Source organism: Danio rerio, chromosome 14 (assembly GCF_052040795.2).
Source record: "Danio rerio strain M-AB ecotype USA chromosome 14, GRCz13ab, whole genome shotgun sequence".
Lineage (NCBI taxonomy): Eukaryota > Metazoa > Chordata > Actinopteri > Cypriniformes > Danionidae > Danio > Danio rerio.
The window spans coordinates 47,524,158-47,546,614 of NC_141034.1; the positions used below are offsets into that span (position 1 = coordinate 47,524,158).

Below are 22,457 nucleotides of genomic sequence, written 5' to 3' on the forward strand. Positions count from 1 at the left end.
CAGTCAAGTTTGGTGAAGGAAAAATCATGGTTTGTGGTTACACTCAGTTGGGGGCGTGCGAGAGATCTGCAGAGTAGATGGCAACATCAACAGACTGAGGTATCCAGACATTTGTGCTCATTACATTACAAACCACAGAGTTCAAATTCTTCAGCAGGATAGTGCACCTTCTCATACTTCAGGCTCTAAATTAAAGTTCCTGAAAGAAATAAAGGTCAAGGTTCTCTAGAATTGGCCAGCCCAGTCACCAGACATAAACATTATTAGACATATATTACTTGTGTAAGATGAAGAAAGAGACATTGAAGATGAATCCAAAGAATCTTGATGAACTCTGAGAGTCTTGCAAAAACGCTTCCTTTGCCATTCCAGATTACTTTATTAATAAGTTATTTGGGTCATTGCAGAGATGTATGGACGCAGTCATCCAAGCTCATGGGAGTCATACATAATATTAATTATTTTTCCACTGCCTCATGACTTTATATATTGTACATTATTTCTGTTAAGTGACAATACTTTTGTCTAAGCAAAGTCAGACCTTACTGTCATTATTAAATAATTAAAAATCAAGGCAAAAATCAAGGCTATAAGCCAGATCTGGTACCAAAGGATCAACTAGAAGTCAAGTTATTATTTGTTGTTCTTTATACTTGGATATGTGACAAGACTTTTGTCAGATAGTGTATGTTAAAAATTATTGAATTAAGGATTTAAGCACAAACTGATGTATTTTCTATAGTTGATTCCATCAAGATGCATCAAATCTGTTTAACCGACAAATTAAATGGCAGATGCAAAGTATTGCATACCATTTTGACATGCAACACATCTGCTTTTGAACAATCTTGTTCTATGTTTCATCAATAAAATTCACAAGTTTAACAAGCATGCTTTTCAAGACGTAAAATAAATGTGTCAGTTTTAATTAAACACAGCACCATTAAATTTGGTAAAGTGACATCGCATATGGTCATACATTTGCATATGTGATTAGATTACTAGAATTATTACCATGTTTACCAAAGTCAAAAGCTCAAATAGAGTTTAAAGAGTTTTGACCAGTGAATATAAAATGTATGCCATTAAAGAAATAAATAAATAAACAAATAAATAAATAAGGCAACTCAGTGGCGCAGTAGGTAGTCTGTCGTTCATTCCGTTGTGGCGACGCCGGATTAAGACTAAGAAACTAAGAGATTATTTATATAAATATATATATATATATATATATATATATATATATATATATATATATATATATATATATATATATATATATTTTATATATATATATATATATATATATATATATATATATATATATATATATATATTTATATATATATATATATATATATATATATATATATATATATATTTTTTTTTTTTTTTTTTTTTTTTTTTTTTTTTTTTCTCCCTCTCATTAGATTAGCTTATATGAAATTGTGTCTGGCATTTTTTGAACATTTGATGACATTAAAATATTAATTAAAGACCAAAAAATATTAATCATTAAAAATGTTTAATTTAATTACAACATCCCTTTTTATATTTTGCCATTATCCTTCAAATCACTAAAGGTTTCCATATTCGTCTTAATTTCACCCATATTTTCACATTTGATTTTTAAAAAGTTATTTGGGACATTAAAACATTCTCTTAAATTGGATTCAATATACTTTCTATGCATCTTTTTGTACTTCTTATTTAATATGGACACCATTATTTGTAAGTACTAAGAGGCTATGCAGTTTATTGTAGCTACAGTGTGTGGGCGCTCAGTTTCCCCTGTCCTTGAATATATTTGGCAAAGACACAAACAGATAAAGTGCTATCCAAAGTTTATTTAAGACTGGCTATGTCTATATGACAATGCTAGACTACAGTTATGTAAACATGACAGCTATGTCCTAAAAATTCCTTTGCATTTTTGAAAGGTTTCGCATATATGCAGTACTGTCAAAATAAGTCATGTTCAAACGGATGAGTAAAATTACTAAAATGCCAATATAATCAATGCCAGGCCAGTATTTGGTAATGACACTCTGTATCTTAAGCAGCACAAATACAACTCTGTGACTGACCACTGTTGGTCTGGATATCAAGCACTTGCATGCACACAATGTCATTGTTTTCACAATATCACACTTCTGCTGTTTATACAGAGATAATGATTTGAAAATGCACTTTGAAAAGCTATTTTCAAATCTTGATATTTTCATCCCAAAAAAACTGTTTCCTATAGAATCTACAGTCAGTTAATGGCAGCAGTTTGCCAGTAACTTTTTATAAACCAATTAAATGACAGGAAAATACTGTATTTACATTTGCAGTGCCATTTATCTTGCTGTACATGCATTTACAGTGTTTTATATCTTTACTCTAAATATACAGTAAGTTTCACAATGTAACTTTAAAATACTACATAACTGTGCTAAAAAGTCCAAAATCAGCTGTTTCTGTATAAATTAAAGGGCCAGAAAATTTTGGTTAAAAACTGTGTAAATGTCGGTGCCAGTGGTGTAGTGGTTAGCGCGTCGACACATGAACTCTGGTGTTCATGGTGACCAGTGTTCGAATTTGACTCGCGGTCCTATGACGATCCTTTCCCTGTCTCTGCTCCCCTTACTTTCCTGTCAATTATCTTTACTGTCCTATCTAATAAAGGTTAAAACCCCCAAACAATTATAAAAAAAAAGTGTGTAAATATCCCCCAAAATAATTGCACTTATAAAATGTTTTTTTTTTTTTCCCACTCCTTGAGGATTCCTTAAAGACTGCAAATCATTTACAGTTTTCAGATTTTTTTAATTAGTTTACTTGTTTGTTTTTTTATTTATTTACTCAACATTTGTTGCATAAAAACCTCTTACACGTTCAGTAAAAATATAAATAAATTAAATTCTGGGTTTGTACATTTTTAAAATGTAAAGTTTGGCATCTAAAGGGTCCATATTGTAACCTAAAAAGTACAAAATGCACCTTTTGAAAATGTACAGCTGCAGTGATGCTTCAAAACACTCAAGTCAAAAGGGATCTAATAAAGAAAAATGCATTCAGTTCTATCCAAACAAGCAGAAACAGTTCAAACAGGTTATACAGATAGTTACAAAATAGTCAAACCATGTTTTAATACTCTGATTAATAATCTCTATCTACACTCACCAGCCACTTTATTAGGTACACAATACTAGTAGCATGTTGGACTCCTGTTTGCCTTCAGAACTGCCTTAATCCTTCATAGCACAGATTCAACAAGGTACTAGAAATATTCCTCAGAGATTTTGGTCCATATTGACCTGATAGCATCACGAAGTTGCTGCAGATTTGTCAGCTGCACATCCATAATGCAAAATTTCCCGTTCCACCACATCCCAATGGTGCTCAATTAGATTAGGTTCTGGTGACTGTGGAGGCCATTTGACTACAGTGAACTCATTGTCATGTTCAAGAAACCAGTCTGAGATGATACTTGCTTTAAGACATGGCGCATTATCCTGCTGGAAGTAGCCATCAGAAGATGGGTACACTGTGGTCATGAAGGGATGGACATGGTCAGCAACAATACTCAGGTAGGCTGTGGCATTGACATGTTGCTTAATTGGTACAAAATGGTCCAAAAGTGTTCCAAGAAAATATCCCTCACACCATTACACCACTAGCCTGAACCGTTGATACAAGGTAGGATGGCTCCATGCTTTCATGTTGTTGACACCAAATTTTGACGCTACCATCCGAATGTCGCAGCACAAAATCATGACTCATTAAACCAGGGAACGTTTTTCCAATCTTCTATTGTCCATATTTTGGTGAGCCTGTGCAAATTATAGCCTCCGAGTCCAGTTCTTAGCGGACAGGAGTGGCACCCGGTGTGCTCTTCTGCTGCTGTAGGCCATCCGCCTCAAGGTTGGACGTGTTTTGCCTTCAGAGATGCTCTTCTGCATACCTCGGTTGTAATAAGTGATTATTTGAATTACAGTTGCCTTTCTGTCAGCTCGAACCAGTCTGGCCATTCTCCTCTGATTTTCGGCATCAGCAAGACATTCGCACACACAGAACTCACTCACTGGATTTTTTTTTTTTTTCAGACCATTCTCTTTAAACCCCAGAGATGGTTGTGTGTGAAAATCCCAGTAGATTAGCAATTTCTGAAATACTCAGATCAGCCTTCTATCCCCATTCTGATTCTCTGTTTGAACTGCAGGAGATCGTCTTGACCATGTCTACATGCCTATATGCATCGAGTTGCTGCCATTTGATTGGCTGATTTGAAATTTGCATTAACAAGCAGTTGGACCTAATAAAGTGGCCGATGAGTGTATGCTATACAGTATTGACAGATTATTGTTTTTGATAACAATTCACAAAAGGAAAAAAGAAAATCTATTTTCTGAGAGAAACCACAGGGACGCCAGACGTCATCTTGCTCTTCAGGGCCATTTCCTTCCTAATGACTTTCTAAAGCTATTCAGCCGATATGAGACAAGAGAAATGAACATCAGCCGAAGAAAAACAAGAAGTGACTCTGTAAGTGTGTGTGGGGCAGAGTGTGCGCTTTTTTAGAGCAGCCACCCTAACAATGTTTAATTGTGTCAGTAAAGTGGGACAGCATTGCAATGTGACCTTCCAAAGGCTCAAAACCAATTCTACTTTCAGAGAGAGCGAGAGTCTTCAGCAAGCGGATACCATGTATTCTCATTACGACTGGTGTCATGGAGCTCACAGAACAACGGCCTACCGCGGCGAATGTGTCAATTCACAGCCAGAACTGTTTCAAATAGGCATTCGGGAGTCCAGAGCCACAGTAATTCATGTTTGTGTAACCGTAGCCAAATTATGCGAGACAGGACGAGTCTGAACATCTGACATAACACAAATATAGCTCTGCGCCGCTGATGGGGAACTTTTTTACAGATCAGAGGGCTTCTGCGAGATCAGCGAGACAAACAGAAAATCCGGTCGGAAGTTTTATTCAAACGTGACTCTTTGTGAGTGGGGTGACAGCTTGTGAGCCCCCTGATAAAACTAAGAGAGCATGAAAGTAGGTCACCCTCCCAAGACGCCTGCTTTTGGGCAATTGAGCATTCTTTCTGAATGCTCTTCCAGGTCCCGGTGTTTGATGGGTGATCTTTCAATTCTAGTGTTGGAAGTCTGGGTTTGACATGAATGCGATGTCATAAATTCTTTATAACTTATTATTATTTTTTTTTTATTTTAGGGAGCTGTGTCAGTGTGATGCCATTAACAAAAAACAAAATGTGCTAAAGTATTTCTCGTTTACTTTAAATGTGCTGTATGTAAGGTTTTGACTCTTCTAAAGCATAAAAATAGGATAATATGCTTGGGGATAGTTAAGAAACATGCTTGTTTATCTGAAAAAAAAACAATGCTAAAGTGAGTTATTCTCCTTTTAAGATGTGCGTCCCATGTCGAAATGTCTGATTTTGTTTTGGTCTCTATAACCAGCCCACTGACAGTTTACCCAATTATATTTCAGCACTCCGGGCTGCCTTGGTGGAAAACGCATTGTAAATAATTTTAGTCTTGAAGTCTGCTTCAAACTCTTACGGACAGTATCAGCCAACAAAATGAGACAGATTCAGAGTTAAGAAAATCCACATTAGGAGCTGGGGAAACTTCATAAAATACATTATAGTTTAAACGGCATCTACACTTATATTAGTCTGTTTTTCTTAACCCGAGGTCTCCATAATCCTGGACCAGGCCATATCCTTAGCCGATGATCTGGCGGTCGTGGAGAACATGAGTTTCCCTAAAGTGACAGGCGAGTCTCTACATTAATCCAGTGGTCCAGACTGAACACCTGCCCGTGACCTACTCAAACCTGTAGCTTCTCCACGATGGACGTCTAGCATTTTTCAGCCTTCGGCACCTAGACTGCAGCTCTGCACAACAAGTTTGGCCAGAGGAGAAATGATTGTGCCCTACTGAGCATGTTTTGTTTTTTTTTCCAAGGTTTTTTCCTTCACTTTCGTCAATTGGTGAAGTTTTGTTCCTCGCCACTGTCGTCACTGGCTTGCTTGGTTTGGGACTTGTGGAGCTGCACAGCGATGGATGTGCACTTCAGTAAGTGATTTGCTCTTTCAGCAGTGAAAATTTAACCACACTAAAGTGAACTAAACTAAACTGGACTAACACAGTTTCACCTTATTGGAACTATGTTAAGCTGCTTTGGCACAATCTACATAGTAAAAGTGCTATAGAAATAATAGATGAATTGAATTAGATGATTTTAATTAGCAAATATTATAGATATTACAAATGTAAACATTAGCTGAGAATCATACTTTGTAACACTGTCCTAAAAACAGGCAACATGACTTCCAGATTCCAGTGGCAATAAATTTGACTCCCTGCACCAGACGCAACACGATAGAAACATTTTAATACAGCCATTCGTATGCACAGAATAGTAAGGTTTATAATCTAATTACATATTAAATATCTTTAACATTATTAAAAGTACATTTGCTGAGTCACTGCTATTTGTTGGGTAGCGCTGTCAGAGTTCTAACGTGAACTATTTGCTGTTGCTGCTATAAATGTCACATTCAATGGCATTCAAACTCACATTGGTAGCATTTAATACTGACAGAAGGACTTGATAATGTATATATACAATACATATACACATACACACATATATATAGACTATATATACACACACACATATACATTTATACACACACACACACACACACACACACACACACACACACACACACACACACACACACACACACACACACACACACACATATATATATATATATATATATATATATATATATATATATATACATACACACACACACACACATACACATACATACACTATATATACACTATATATGTACACACACACACACATATATATATATATATATATATATATATATATATATATATATATATATATATATATATATATATATATATATATATATATATATATATATATATATATACGAGATATAACTTTTTATTAATTATTTATATATTGTTATAGAAACCCAACTGTAGTGCTCTGCCGAGGCAGGTACACATAAATAAACTAAAATATTCATTATAAATACATTTTTTAAAGAGTATCTAAATTTCTAAAGAATGGAACCAGATGTTTTTTTTTTTTCAAAATAATTTGTTTACAATACAAAAATGTTGATTTGTTGTGATTACAACATGATAATATGACAGCTTTTTCTGTTATTAGAAAATATCTAAATGGCAGCATTTTAATTTTAATTTTGGAAAATGTCATCAGTAGTTCACACAACAAAACCAAAATTAATTAGGCATTAATTAAGCATCAGTTTATTAATTAGTACTTGTGTTATATCATTGAGTTGCAAAAAAATATCAGCATGTCAGGGAACAAACAGGAATAATTAGTCAGAATTAAAGAGGCACTGAGTACTTTTTGTCCTCATTAAAAAGTATCACAAAGGGGGAAAAAAAAAAAGAATTGTACTTTTGTGATATCTGTCTATAATTGTTAAAACACTCCAGAGACGTGATTAACATGGAAAAGGATGCCTCAAAGCGGACACATTGTTAAATTCACATGACAAGCTGAGACTATGTGTTTCATCTGAGCAGCCCCCATTATCAAACACTTTAAGTAATGAAATAAATTCATCATAGCTGCTGGGTTTGAGTCCATTACCATGTCAGTGTAACAGAAAAAAAATGCAGAGCACACCTTTAAAGATCTCATTATGTGTTTGTAGGAGACTATTTCTTCAGATTCAATAACCAATGTTATAATATATGATGCATTTCAGTTTTAAACATTTTTGTTTTGAATAGTTTGCATTTGTGAACTTACATTACTTATATATGTTGTTCTGATAAATATTCTGTACATTTTGCATTGACAATATGTGCTATGATAAAAATTGTGTGCTGGCTCTTTAAGAACTGCATCTGTTCAGCCTGACCGCAGTGTTTTCTTTAGTCATACAGTTTTCTTTACCACATTCATGACGTTATTTTAATTATTTTTATTTGTTTATGTACAGTTGAAGTCAGAATTATTAGCCATCTTGTTTATTTTTTCCCCAATTTCTGTTTAACGGAGAGAAGATTTCTTTAACACATTTCTAAACATAATAGTTTTAATAACTTATTTCTAATAACTGATTTATTTTATATTTGCCATGATGACAGTAAATAATACTTGACTATTTTTCAAGACACTTCTATACAGCTTAAAGTGTTTTTTTAAAGGCTTAACTAGGTTAATTAGGCAGGTTAAAGTTATTAGGCAAGTTATTGTACAACAGTGGTTTGTTCTATCGGTTGACTATCGGAATGAAACATAGCTTAAAGGGGCTAATAATTTTGACCTTAAAATGTTTTTTAAAAAATTAAAAACTGCTTTTATTCTAGCCTAAATAAAACAAATAAGACTTTCTCCAGAAGAAAAAAAAAATATTATCAGACATACTGCAGATGTTTCCTTGCTCTGTCAAACATAATTTGGGAAATATTTAAGAAAGAAAAACAATTCAAAGGGGCTAATAATTCTGAATTCAACTGAATTTCTGAGTGAATATTACAACACGACAACTGACAAGTAACGAACTACATAAATTTCTTTATTAGACACAGAGCGAGTAAGACTGAAAATGGTGAGTTGCGCACTCAATGTTGATTTTGTGACCATGATTAATCTGTTTGAGTTTTAATTCCTGTCATTAAAGTTCATTTCACTTCATGAGATATAATCTACAAACACAATATTGAGTCAGAAAAAAACATATGCATAATTTAACAACAAAAAAAAAAATAATAAAGAAGGTCAATAAACAATATTTAAATGAGATCATTTCACTGAGAATTATCAAAGACCCATGAAGGCAAGTCATTTGGCTTGGTGGCCAACTTTAAAACATCTCGGGTTGCTTGGGCATTTTGTCTGAATGGGGAATCATCAACTTCTCCAAAACTGTTTGCCAAGCTTACAATTATATTACATATTTGGATTAACCCTTAAAATTAAACAACAACTGTCTCATAAGTTCAAATCGATTGAAATCTGCATTTTTTCAGGTTTCCCAAGCTAATGGACACCTAAAAAGAATGAAATCGCGACACCAACCTCATTTATAGCCGTGTTACACATTATTATCCTCTGGATAGTTCTTCGTCAGATCGCACTGGTCTTCTGAAGTAATTATCAACTTGGCCTTGATGGCGAATCTCCTGCAGAAATGACAGAGACTCTTTGTTTACAAGTTTGTGGGCGTTTAAGTAGTTGCTGTCATGATTGGCTTCTGTACTAGTAGGTAGGGCTTCATTCGCTACAGACAAAACAAAACATGACAAAGAAATAAATATATAAATAACCACTTGAAAATTCTCTGCACTTACACAGATTTACAGTTCATATTGTAGCTCATGAATCAAAAGATTAAAGTTTGAATTTTGCACAACCTGGATGTGTCCCATGGGTGGTTCAGGCCACCAAAGCTTGGCCACCAAACAACCAAATAAACAGAAAACAATTCAAATATATTATAGAATAATACCCATAAAAAGATTTCACTATACCTGCATCTGACAACTCTAAAAGAACTTTCTAAAAACTATCCAGCAAGCCCACAAACGCTTATAATACATAACCATGGCAACACTGCAAGCAACAAGAGACAAACCACAACACACTCAGCGGTTTTATTCAAATTGCACAACACAATGAATGCTTGTTACTGTAGTATTAAATGAATCAACCAATTGTGAACAATAAACACTCAAGACACCTGACAATAAGTTATTACAGCATCTCTCAAAGTATTTACAACGCCTGAATCTGTATAGTGCACATGATTTAAACTAATCTAATTCCTCATCTATAGTAAGCATTTTTTGTTAGCCTTTTACATACAAAATTTAAGACTACATATAAAACATTGACTATGCAAACTTTAATATAAAAAATCTTTAAAAAAATATTTTATTAGCATGCTTCTGTAGATATGAAGTATGATGTTGAAAACGGCATTATTTTTTAAATATGAAACAACAATGACTATGCAAACTTTACAAAGCATATTACAGAATTTTCTTTTAAAAAGTTATAATAATAATAATAATAATAATAATAATAAAATAATTCCTTACATTTATATAGCGCTTTTCTAGACAAAGCGCAAAGCACTTTACACATTGTGGGAATCTCCTCACCCACCACGAATGTGCAGCATTCACCTGAATTACGTAACGGCAGCCATATTGTGCCAGACCACACACCAGCTGATAGGTAAAGAGAACACAAATTGATGAAGCCAATTATGATATGGGGATGGTTAGGAGGCCATGATGGACAGAGGCCAGTAGGCAAATTTTGGCCAGGATGCCGGGGTTAAACCCCTATTCTTTTTCAAAGGACATGAAAAAGAATTATGTGGGATTTTTAAAGACCACAGAGAGTCAGGACCTCAGTTTAAATACGGTGCTCACTGAGCAGTAAAGAGTCTCCTTCACTATACTGGTCCATTAGGACCCACACAGACCGCAGGCTGAGTGCCCCTGCTGGCATCACTAACACCACTTCTAACAGCAAACTAGCTTTCCTAGCTCTACAGTAATTTAAGCTTATTTAACAACATGTTTTATTGACATGAAAATACATTTAAAAATCTAATATTATTGTATAAGTTGTTTTATTAGCTTACTTCTTTAGATACATAGTGCAATATAGAAAACTGGATTACATTATCCTGAACGTATGAAAAGATCAATGCTAATGGTTCACTCAAAAAAAAAAAAAAAAAAACAGAAAATTACCTTATTAACTACCCTCCCTCATTTGTTTTTAAATCTTTAAAAGTTGAGCACAAAAGAAGATATTTTGAAGTATGCTTGTTGCTGGGACACATTGACTACAACAGTACACTACCTGACAAACGTCTAGTTGCCTATCTAAGTTTTAGGAACAGCAATAATAACTTTACTTCTAGTTGACCATTTGGTATCAGAAGTTGCTTATATGAAAGGAAAAGGCCTTTAGATTACACTTATTTTACCAAAAAATAAAATATGATCATGTCTTGATTTTTAATTATTTAAGTAGAACAGTAAGGTCATCCTTTGCTTAGACAAAAGTCTTGTCACTTATCGGAAATAATGTACAGTATAGAATATAAAGTCATTGTGCAGTGGAAAAAAAAGATGAATATTGTGTATGACTCCCATGCGCTTGGAGGACTGCAGTAATACATTATTGCAATGACTTAATTAACTTAATAAAGTCATCTGGCATGGCAAAGAAAGCGTTCTTGTAGGACTCCTTAAGTTTATCAAGATTCTTTAGATCATCTTCAATGCCTCCTCCATCTTACCCCAGACATGCTCAATAATGTTCACACTGGTGACTGGGCTGGCCAATCCTGGAGTACTTTGACCTTCTTTGCTTTCAGGAACTTTTTGGAGGCTGAAGTATGAGGGAGCGCTATCCTGATGAATAATTTGCCCTCTCCTGTGGTTTGTAATGTAAAGGGCAGCTCATGACAGATATTTATTTTTGAGTGAACTATCCCTTTAAAGAGTCTGCAGCCATAAGGAACCATTAAAACCATACAAAGAAAAAAAACTGAAGATGGAAGAGAGATATTAAAGTGCATTACACCTGACAGAATGAAGATTAACGGCGAAGCGTCTGACACATGTGACCCCTGACCGAGATCTGAGCTGAGAAAAAAGCTACAACGGATGGGTAAGCAGCTGGCAAAATGCTGCCACGGTAACTTAAAGTGATAACTGGCATATTGAGAAAGTGCATCAGAGTCTGCATAAAGTGTACGAGGAGTTGTGTGTGGGTGTGTGTGTGAGAGAGAGAAAGTGTGTGTGAAAAAGAGAGAGCTGGTGATGAGCTTGTGCGTGATGTGTGTTGAGCACGTCACTAAAGCCATCTGGCTGAGCAATCAAGGCCAGATGATAAACAGTATATGCTGTCACCTCTCAAAGTCTGCTGACCAATCAATTTGCTGAAGCTTTTTTACATCACACTTTGGGTAAAATTACATGTAAAAGAGACATACAGCTGGTAAAATCACTCTCGCAGATCCCAAACCTGAACATATTTACATGTAGTTGTGGCAGAAACACATTCCTATGGTAATATGTGCGATTTTTGGTAATATGTGACATTTTTTTGAAATGCACAACTTCCAGAGCAAAGAGAGATTTTTGCTGCTTTATCTGAAAGAAAAAAGCATTTTAACAATTATATTTTGTTCATTATGGCTTTTAGTCACTTTCATGAGAAAATGACTGTCTTTCTAAAAATATCTCTCATAAGTTACATCTTTTTCTTTCTGACTAATATGCCATTAGGCTGTAATTGTTGTGGTTATTGCATTATGCGCTGTTAAATGTGGCACAATAATTACGCGCCATACTGAGTATTGGATATTACTTTTTTAAGCTGCCTATTTTTATATTAAGATTACACTTTTTATCATGCAACGCTTGAAAGTAATTTAAATTATGTACATTCATCTGAATGATAAATGTACTCTTCAAAAATAAATCAAATTTTAGAGTGAATTTATTTTGTTATATTTGTCACTGCAGTATAAACTACTAAGGTTTGTATATTTGTAACATTCTGTAACACTTTAATGAATACTTTTGATCAAATTAGAGGGTAAAGACATCCTTAAAAATCCTAATAGGTCAAACAATGTGTGTTCTTTAGAATTAATCATTCAAAAAAACTAGGTGTGGGAAATGTAGTTTATTATTTTATTACTACTATTATTTTATTATATTAAATATTATTTTATTTAAATCTACTATTTTCAATCCAAAAAAAAAAACTAAGATTTTTGGTTTGTTTGTACCTTTTAGTTTAATGTTCAATTCATAGAACAAGGTGTGTTAATAAAATATAATTTTCAAAGAATGAAAAAGCATTAGAAATATTTCCAACATTGAAAATAATTGGATTTTTCCTTTGTTTCTATATTTTAGTTTAATATTTAATTATTATTTAATTGTTAAAAGCACTAAATCAGCATGTTACAGAAATAAATCACATTTAGGATATCTATATATGAAGAGTTCAAATGCAAAAACCTTTAAAAGCCCTTTGATATTTACTTCCAAAATTAGCATTTTTTTCCGACTTTTGTGTGTAGGCTCAGAATAGTTACTTTTATTTTGACGAATAAGTTCTTTTCATTCGCGTTAAAGTGAAATATTTAAACATAAACATGGGCGGCTGATAAAAATGCTCATATTAGGAGAAAAGTTCAGATGGCATTTGGAGGCTTTTGCATCTGAACTCTTCATATACACTACGGTCAAAAGTTTGGAGTCTTTTTTTTCCCTTTATGTTTCTTTCTTTTTTTTTTTTTTTTAGAAAATTATTCGGTTTATCAAGGCAGCATTTATTTAATATAAAAATGTTAAATACCTAATAAGTGTTTATTTATTTCTTATTGTATGTAGTTACATTTTTTTACTATTTATTTATTACTCCAGTCATTATTGCTTTTATTACTATTACCATTAATAATAATGCTGATAATAATTATTACAAATAATAGTAATAATAATAATAATAATAATAATAATAATAATAATAATAATAATTATTATTATTATTATTATTATTCAAAATCACTGAAATAAATGATTTAATTAAATTATAAACTAATATTAAAAAAATATTTTATAGTGCAATAACATTTCACAATTTTATAATTCGTACTGTATTATTTGTTACATAAATTGTTACTAATAATGCTAATTACCAGTAATGTGAAAGATTAGTTTATGTACGTTATGAGTGAGGTGTGGGGTGTCCTTTGTTAATTTAAACCTTTTTTTCCCTTTTTTTTTTTTTTTTTTTTGGTGGGTGAACAGGGAGGAAGGGAAGTAATAAGTATTTTTCTTTCTTTTGTGAATTTCTTTTTTTCTTTCAGTTTATTTGTTAGGTAAGTTAGTCTGCATTTATTAAATTGGTTATTGGATAATTTTGTTTGTTATTTTTGGACTCGCGTATCCCGAGGTATTATGTGTGTTTTTGTATTATGTTCTTTAAAATTTATTCTACATTTTTTTCTGAAAAAAAAAAATATATTGCTTGACGGTGATCAAAAATCTTCGGTCAAGAATAAGTTTTTGTCTGGGTATTTCTGGGTGTGGAGACAGGTAATTTAAAATTCTCTCCCATCTTTCCTCACTTGTTCATTCCTATTTTAACCCCTAGATTTTTTTCAAGAACATAACAAATATAAAAATTAGGTTTGCAATTTAAAAAATCTATTGAAATTATATTTTATTTTGAAATTATTTAAAAAATAATTTAAATATATATATATATATATATATATATATATATATATATATATATATATATATATATATATATATATATATATATAATTATTATACATAGCACTATTATTATATATTTATAATAATAGTGCTATGTAACATTATTTAACAGTAGCACGATCGCCTCACAGCAAGTAGGTCGCTGGTTTGAGCCCCAGTTGGCTCAGTTAGCATTTCTGTGTGGACTTTGCATGTTCTCCCGGGTTTCCACCCGGTGCTCTGTTTTCCCCAACAGTCCAAAGACATGCGGTATAGGTGAGTTGAATAAACTAAATTGGTAAATAAGGTATGTGTTTGAATGGAAGAGTGTATGAGTGTTTCCCAGTGTTGGGTTGCAGCTGGATAAGCATCTGCTGCGTAAAACATTGCCGGTTTTTCTCTGCTGTGGAGATCCCTGATTGATAAAGGGACTAAGCTGAAAATAAAATGAATAAATGAATATGCTACTTGCAATATTGTGCATCCAAAGGTGATGAAAAGTATCCTGCTGTCTGGCATCCTAAATATAACACAAAGCTATTGAACAGCAGTTCTAGTAGTTTCAACAGCATATTCCCCTAAAATCTTCTTCAAGTACAGTTATATCACAATTTCTCATGTTTTTTTTTTTACATCTAGCATGAAGTTAATTTACACCACTGTAATGATCGTGGGCTTCTAGCAGCTCCTGGTCTCATCTCTGCATGAATGAGATGCAATTTCATGCCACCCACCACAAACATGGCCACTATCCAGACTCACCACACGCCAACCACAGGTATCCTGAGCCGCTCTCTTCTCTTGACCCTGCTTTTCCATCTCCATCTTCCTCTTTCTCTATTTGCACTGCTATCTTCTCCTCTTGCCTCATCTCTGATCTCTCCTCTCCTCACCTCAGGTGCTTTCACCTCTCTCCTCACCCCGGCCCTTTTTTTTATTTTTTTTTTTCTCCGTAAAGGAATCTCTTTCAGACAGTCAATCACTCGCTCATCCATACGGCTGGAGTCTGACGGGTGAGATTCGCTCCTGTTAGTAGCATGGAGGCCGAACAGATCAGAGACTTTAGAGCGGGAAATAAAAAGTGGTGTTTTTATATTTTGCATTAAAGGGTAAAATAGTCACATTAATCTTTTATTGGAAGCTCATCAGTAGGGGAATAAACACTAGGTGTGTCAACACAATCTCACAGCAATTCATAACTTTGTGATTTAAAGGCTTATTTGTATGATCTCATTCGTACAATTTACTACAATTAGCTCAACCCACAATGACGGTTGGGTTTAGGGGTGGGGTTTGGTGCCACGCCTCCTTTTACATTTTCGCACAACTGGACTCACGCGAATTGGTACGAATTAACCACTAAACTGACAAACATAAATTAGTAACGTTAGTTACGTACCTCGTGAGATTAGGCTGGCTGTGCATTTACAATGAGTGGCAGTTCAAACAACCAAACAAATTTACATTTTAATTGAACACATTAAATCATGGGCATCATGGTGGCACAGCTGCTAGCAAGATCGCCTGCAAGACGGTTGTTGGTTTGAGCCTCGGCACGGTCAGTTAGCATTTCTGTGTGGAGTTTGCATGTTCTCCCCGTGTTTACATGGGTTTTTTTCTGGGTGCTCCGGTTTCTCCCACAAGTCCAAAGACATGTGGTACAGGTGAATTGGGTAAGTTAAATAGTCTAGTATATGTGTGTGAATAAGTGTGTATGGATGCTTCCCAGTGATGGGTTGCAGCGGGAAGGGTATCTGCTGTGTAAAACATATGCTGGATAAGTTCGCAGTTCATCCCGCTGTGGCGACCCCATAATAATAAAGGGATTGAGTCGAAAAGAAAATGAATGAATGAACATTACATACAGTACCTGTGCATACAGTACACACACAGTACTGTCCTGTCTAGTCTTGTTAAAAGTCCAAGATAAAAATTGAGTGTTGATATTTTTATCTAACAAAGTCTATAGTTAAAGCACCAACCAGCAGTCAAAAGCTGCAGGGGCGTGCAGAAGGTGAATGAGGCGGCAGAGGGAACACAGTGAATTGTTAATATCTGCACACCCAAAAACTCCCAAAAGCACAGAAAAACACCCAAATGACAAAAGCTCTTGCTTTTCTTGGCTTATAAAACAGGTACAGGATATTAACTTTAATATAGGAGCTAAACACTGTAAAAAATAGTTTGATAAAATGATTTTTGGAGCCCTCAAGTTTGATGCAAATCAGCAGATGACATTTAGTAATGACTACCCCATAACTGATGTTCATTAATATTAATCTTTTATCAAATTTTAAATGGGAAATGCTAGTTATTGCCCTATTAGTGGAGTGAGCGCCAACACGGAACTTAATCTAATATTAGCAAACCTTGGCATCAGTGTCTGACAAGCGATATGATAATGTCATTCGGCCAACTGACGAAAGCCAGCCCACATTTGAGGTGTTGGGAGAGTGCTTGCACTTTAATTGCCTCTTCGTCAAATTTCGTTTTCAGTCCAGAGTAGGGCTGAACAATATATTGTTTCAGCATCGATACCGCAATGTGTGTCCGCAATATACAACGCTAGATATGCAATGTTGAGTTGGGATTATAGATGACCAGAAACTACTGGTCAAAACACATGAGATTTGTGAAGACACTGCAGAATTGAACATGTGCTGCATGTGTTTTAAGGCCTGTGACTGTATGAACATTTTAAGAGCATTTTAATAGCTATAAAGATTCATTTGTTGAATATTTTTTTTATGATGAAATATATGCAATGTTGTTTTATTTGTGTACCTGATTACTGTTAGACTCTCCCAGAAAACCCTTAAGTACTGTTGGTTTCTACTGTATTATTTCCTCAATAACTATTATTTTCTCTAATTAGTTTTTTTATATGTAATAAATTGCATTATATATATATATATATATATATATATATATATATATATATATATATATATATATATTTTTTTTTTTTTTTTTTTTTTTTTTTCTCTCCTACAAAATCATCCTAAATAATCTAGAGTAATGACTTTCCAAATAGAGCTGTTTAAGTCATCCAGTGAATTTATATTGCAATATATAAATCGCAGAGGAAAAATATTGCAATGTGAAATTCTTTCCAACATCATTCAGCCCTAGTCCACAGGCTAAAAGTTATATAAATTTAAAGAGTTTTTTTGTTGCAATTTGACCATTAGGCAGATCAGAGACTTTAGAGGGGGAATTAAAAAGTGTTTGTTCACCGCAACGCTCTTGCCTTTATTGGGTCACATTGGCTTTTGAAACAGGTACTGGATATTAACTTCAATTTAGGAGCTTAACACTTTAAAAATTTGTTAATGATAATACTTTTTGGATCCCTCAGAGTCAATGCTGGAAATCAGCAGATGACATTTAGTATTGACTACCTCATAAGTGATGTTCATTATTATTAATCTTTCATCAAACTGCAATAGGAAATGATAGTTATTGCCACATTAATGGAGTGAGCACCAACATGGGACTTAATCTAATATTAGCAAACCTTGGCATCGGTGTTTGACAATCGATATGATAATGTAATTCGGCCAACAGACGAAAGCCAGCACATATTTTTTTTGTGTTGGAAAAAAACTTGCACTTTAATTGCCTCACCGTCAATTCTGGTTTTCAGTCCAGAGGTTAAAAGTTTTACATTGAAATACTTTTTTGTTGCAATTTGACCATTGGGCAGATCAGAGAGTTTAGAGCGGGAACTAAAAAGTGGCTTCTTTTTTTTTGTCTGCCACAATCAATCTTGCTTTTACATGCTGTCTGCCGCTCATATTGGCTTATAAAACATGTACAGGATATTACAGTAACTTCAACTTAACAGCTAAACACTATAAAAATTGCTTTAAAGAAAATGCTTTTTAGAGCCCTCAGAGTCAATGCTGGAAATCAGCGGGTGACATGTAAAAATGACTACCCCATAAGTGACGTTCATTATTATTTTATTTATTTTCAATCATTTTTTAGCTGCTTTCCACCTTTTTTTATTGGGATAGAACAGTGGAGGACAAAAATAAAAGCATTGAGAGCAGAGAGAGGGGTAGGACCAGCATAGGACCTCAAGCCAGAAATCAAACTCAGGTCACCATGAGCACCATGGCGCTATACTGTAATTCTGCACACTTAACCACTAGGTCATCAGCGCCAGTGGTTAATTATTAATAATCTTTTGTGAAACGTTAATGGGGAAATGCTAATTATTACCCCATTAATGGAGTGAACGCTAACACGGTACTACATCTAATATTTGCAAACCTTGGCATCAGTGTGTAATAATCGATTTGATAATGTCATTCGGCCAACAAGTGAAAGCCAGCACACATTTGATGTGTTGGTAAGCACTTGCACTTTAAATGCATCAACATCAATATTTGTTTTCAGTTCGGAGGTTAAAATTTCTAAATTATTTTTTGTAGCAATTTGACCATTGGGCAGATCAGAGACTTTAGAGCGGGAAATAAAAAGTGGCTTTTTTGTATTTTGCTTGTCTGCCATAATCGCTCTTGCTTTTATTGGCTCACACTGGCTCTTGAGACAGGTACAGGATATTATCTTCAATTTAGAAGCTAAACACTAAAAACAAATTGTTTAAAAAATGCTTTTTAGAGCCCTCAGAGTCAATGCTGGAAATCAACTTGTGACATTCAGTAATGACTACCTCATAAATGATGTCCATTATTATTAATCCTTCAACAAACTTTAATGGGAAATGCTAGATATTGCCCCATTAATGAAGCGAGCACCAACACAAGACTTAGTCTAATATTAGCAAACCTTGGCATCGGTGTTTGACAATCAATATGATAATGTCATTCGGCCAACAGACGAAAGCCAGCGCACATTTGATGTGTTAGGAAAGCGCTTGTGCTTTAAATGCCTCGCGTCAATTCTGGTTTTCAGTCCAGAGGTTAAAAGTTATACATTGAAAGACATTTTTGTAGCAATTTGACCATTAGGCAGCTCAGAGACTTAACAGAGCAGAGGCTTTTTTTGTATTTTGCTTGTCCGCCACAATCGCTCTTACTTTTATTGGCTCTTGAAACAGGTACAGGATATTAACTTCAATTTAGAAGCTAAACATTATAAAAATGTGTTAAAGAAAATACTTTTTGGAGCCCTCAGAGTCTATGCTGGAAATCAGCGGGTGACATTTAGTAATGACTACCTCATAAGGGATGTCCAATATTATTAATCTTTCATCAAAGCTTAATGGGAAACGCTAGTTATTGCCACATTAATGGAGCAAGCGCCAACATGGAACTTAATCTAATATTAGCAAACCTTGGCATCGGTGTGTGACAATCGATATGATAATGTGATTCGGCCAACAGACGAAAGCCAGCACACATTTGATGTGTTGGGAAAGCGCTTGCACTTTAATTGCCTCACCGTCAATTCTGGTTTTCAGTCCAGAGGTTAAAAGTTATAAATTGAAAGACTTTTTTGTAGCAATTTGACCGTCGGGCCATAAATTACGACAAGGAGAGAAAACGCACGGAGCGGAGGAGTGGGTCAGCATGATTTATGAGCGACGGAGAGCCACCTCCGAGAGAGCGGCTCCATTAAAATCAACTCCCTCTGCCTCACTGATCTGCATGGTATCTCCACCTGCCCGCCACACTTCTTCAAATATGAATTTCATCTGTTCCCGGGCCTCCCCCTGTACTTCATCAGAAAAGTCATTTCTGGGTGGGAATGGCTTCAAAGCACGCGGCTTTCTGATGTCCCGGACGCTGCTCTTGAGAAATGAAGTTGGACTAAAGTTCTGTATCAATCTCGTTGTAAGGCGGTGCTGTTGTTCGTCATTTTAATTAAAGCGAGTCCTTGCTTTATGTATGTGAGAAAGATGCCGTCACCAAGAGTAACACCTCACATTAATGAATTCTAAAATGCTCTTATCGCTTTCCTCCCCGCGGAGGCCCGTAAACAAGATAGTGTCCACCAAACAAATGGCGCTTGTCAGCAGAATGGAGCGGCTTGGTTATTTACCTGGCCGACATCTGATCAAACAACCACAACCGATATGCTCAACCAGTACTCAACTCCAGCACGGAGATTAAGTGCTGAGTCACCAGCACAGATTCTAGCACCAAACAACCTGTATTATTTGTATTAGTATGCAATTGTTTTTGCAAAATCAGTGCTAAATACATGTGAAAAATGTTGAGCTTGTTCTCTTTTGTCCACTTATAGAGGCAGTCAAAAACATTTGACTGGGTTGCTTTCATGTGTAAGTTTTGGTGTGGTTAAACGCATTTAAATCACCACAATTGACTACTCTATGGCAACTGAACAAACACTTGAATGCTATTGGATGGGTTGTGATAGTGTGCACCAAAACAATGTACTGTGCAGTGCATATGTTGTGCAGTTCAAAAAAACACGGGGTTAATGGTCGAAATCAATGCTGCCATCCACACAATTGACCCTTCGGTAAGCCACACCAAAAAACCACCACACAACAATCGTGGCTTATAGCAACCATAGCTTTGCGCAGGAGGTCTGTCAAGATTTCGAGCGAGTGAAACAAGCCAAAGCATTGTACATATGGACTGCAAATCTGATACCAGCATCCTTAAAGTTTGGACGGGGTGGGGGATTTTTTCCCTTTTTCAAAACCTAAAACCCAAAGAGAAAAATTCGGTCCCACTTTATATTAAGTGGCCTTAACTAACATGTATTTACATAGGAACTAATCGTTTGTTACAATGTACTTATTGTGTAAATACATGTATTTACTGTGTACTTATGCTTTATTAAATACATGTATGTAATTACATCTGTAAATAACTTCTGTAATTACATTTGTAAATACACTGTTGACCATCCCTTACACCTTAACCTACCCTTCATCCTACCCATGCCACCAAACCTGTCCATAACCCAACCTCTATTCCAACTCAAAAGCACCACAGGTGTTCTCAAATACATTATAAACACAGTAAGTACATTGTATTTATTTTTTTGATGTAAGTACATAGTAGTTAGGGACACTTAATATAAAGTGGGACCAAAAATTCAATTCAATTCAATTCAGCTTTATTTGTATAGCGCTTTTACAATGTAGATTATGTCAAAGCAGCTTCACATAAATGGTCATAGTAACTGGAAGAGTGTAGTTCAGTTTTTAGTGTTTAAGTTCAGTTCAGTTCAGTTTAGCTCAGTTCAGTGTGATATAATCATTACTGAGAGTTCAAACACTGAAATGCCAGTGTGGTTCAAGCTGTGTGTGGGGCACTAAAGGAGCGGAGTTAAGTTGATTTTGTTTTCGATATTTCTGACAGATTCAGTGATAAAGCATATAAGGTTTCCCAACTGTCTTTTTCCTTTTTTTCTCACTCGATATTATGAGCACTGTTCCATTTAAGCCCTCACAATAGCATAGTGGGACACTTGTTTAAACGGCCATTTCTTAGTAAAAAAGGGCATTTTCACTGCATATGGAAAAAGTTATCTCAACCTAACAAACAAAGAGAGAAAGTTTGTACTGATTAGCATAAGATTTCCAAAATACACCTTCTGACAAAATGAGATATTTAAACACACATGCATTCTAATGGAATATATATTTTAACTGTCAAATATTCTAGATTTTATAGAAGTTGATTTAATAATGGCTCATTTTCAGAGCTCTTCAAAGAATCAAGTGCTATAATTTTTTTTTCTTCTAGAGTATAATTGCAATTGTATCTAAATAGTACAATTTAAAACAACAATGTGCTTTATATTGTACTTTAACCAATCAAAAGGCAATAAAATGTACAAAACATATGCATGCCAAATAATGTAAAATGCAAACAAGCAACAAAAAAGAGAAGATTGTATCCCATAGTGCAATTATTTATATATATATATATATATATATATATATATATATATATATATATATATATATATATATATATATATATATATATATATATATTTATTTATTTTTTACTTTTTGAAAAAGGTTGGTGCAGTTCTGCTCAAAATTGTTTAAATGAAATTGTAGGTGCACCTACGCAGTAAGCTTGACCATCCAGATTTTAACCTCGACTTAAGAACAGTTATTAATCTCTGGCTGGCAAAAATAATAGTTC

General features: G+C 34.4%; 1 protein-coding gene across 5 annotated transcripts in view; it reads right to left on the minus strand.

The window, feature by feature from the left end:
* LOC141377471 (uncharacterized) overlaps positions 1 to 22,457 on the minus strand; it is a 370,516-nt gene that overhangs the window by 40,637 nt on the left and 307,422 nt on the right. For 4 of the 5 annotated variants that reach the window (XR_015507899.1, XR_015507898.1, XR_015507900.1 and 1 more), the window contains one exon: positions 9,128 to 9,231. The exons of the other annotated variant lie outside the window; for it this stretch is intronic. The gene's annotated coding sequence lies outside the window, so the exon portion shown is untranslated. The remainder of the gene's footprint in view (positions 1 to 9,127; positions 9,232 to 22,457) is intronic. 5 annotated transcript variants of the gene reach the window in all.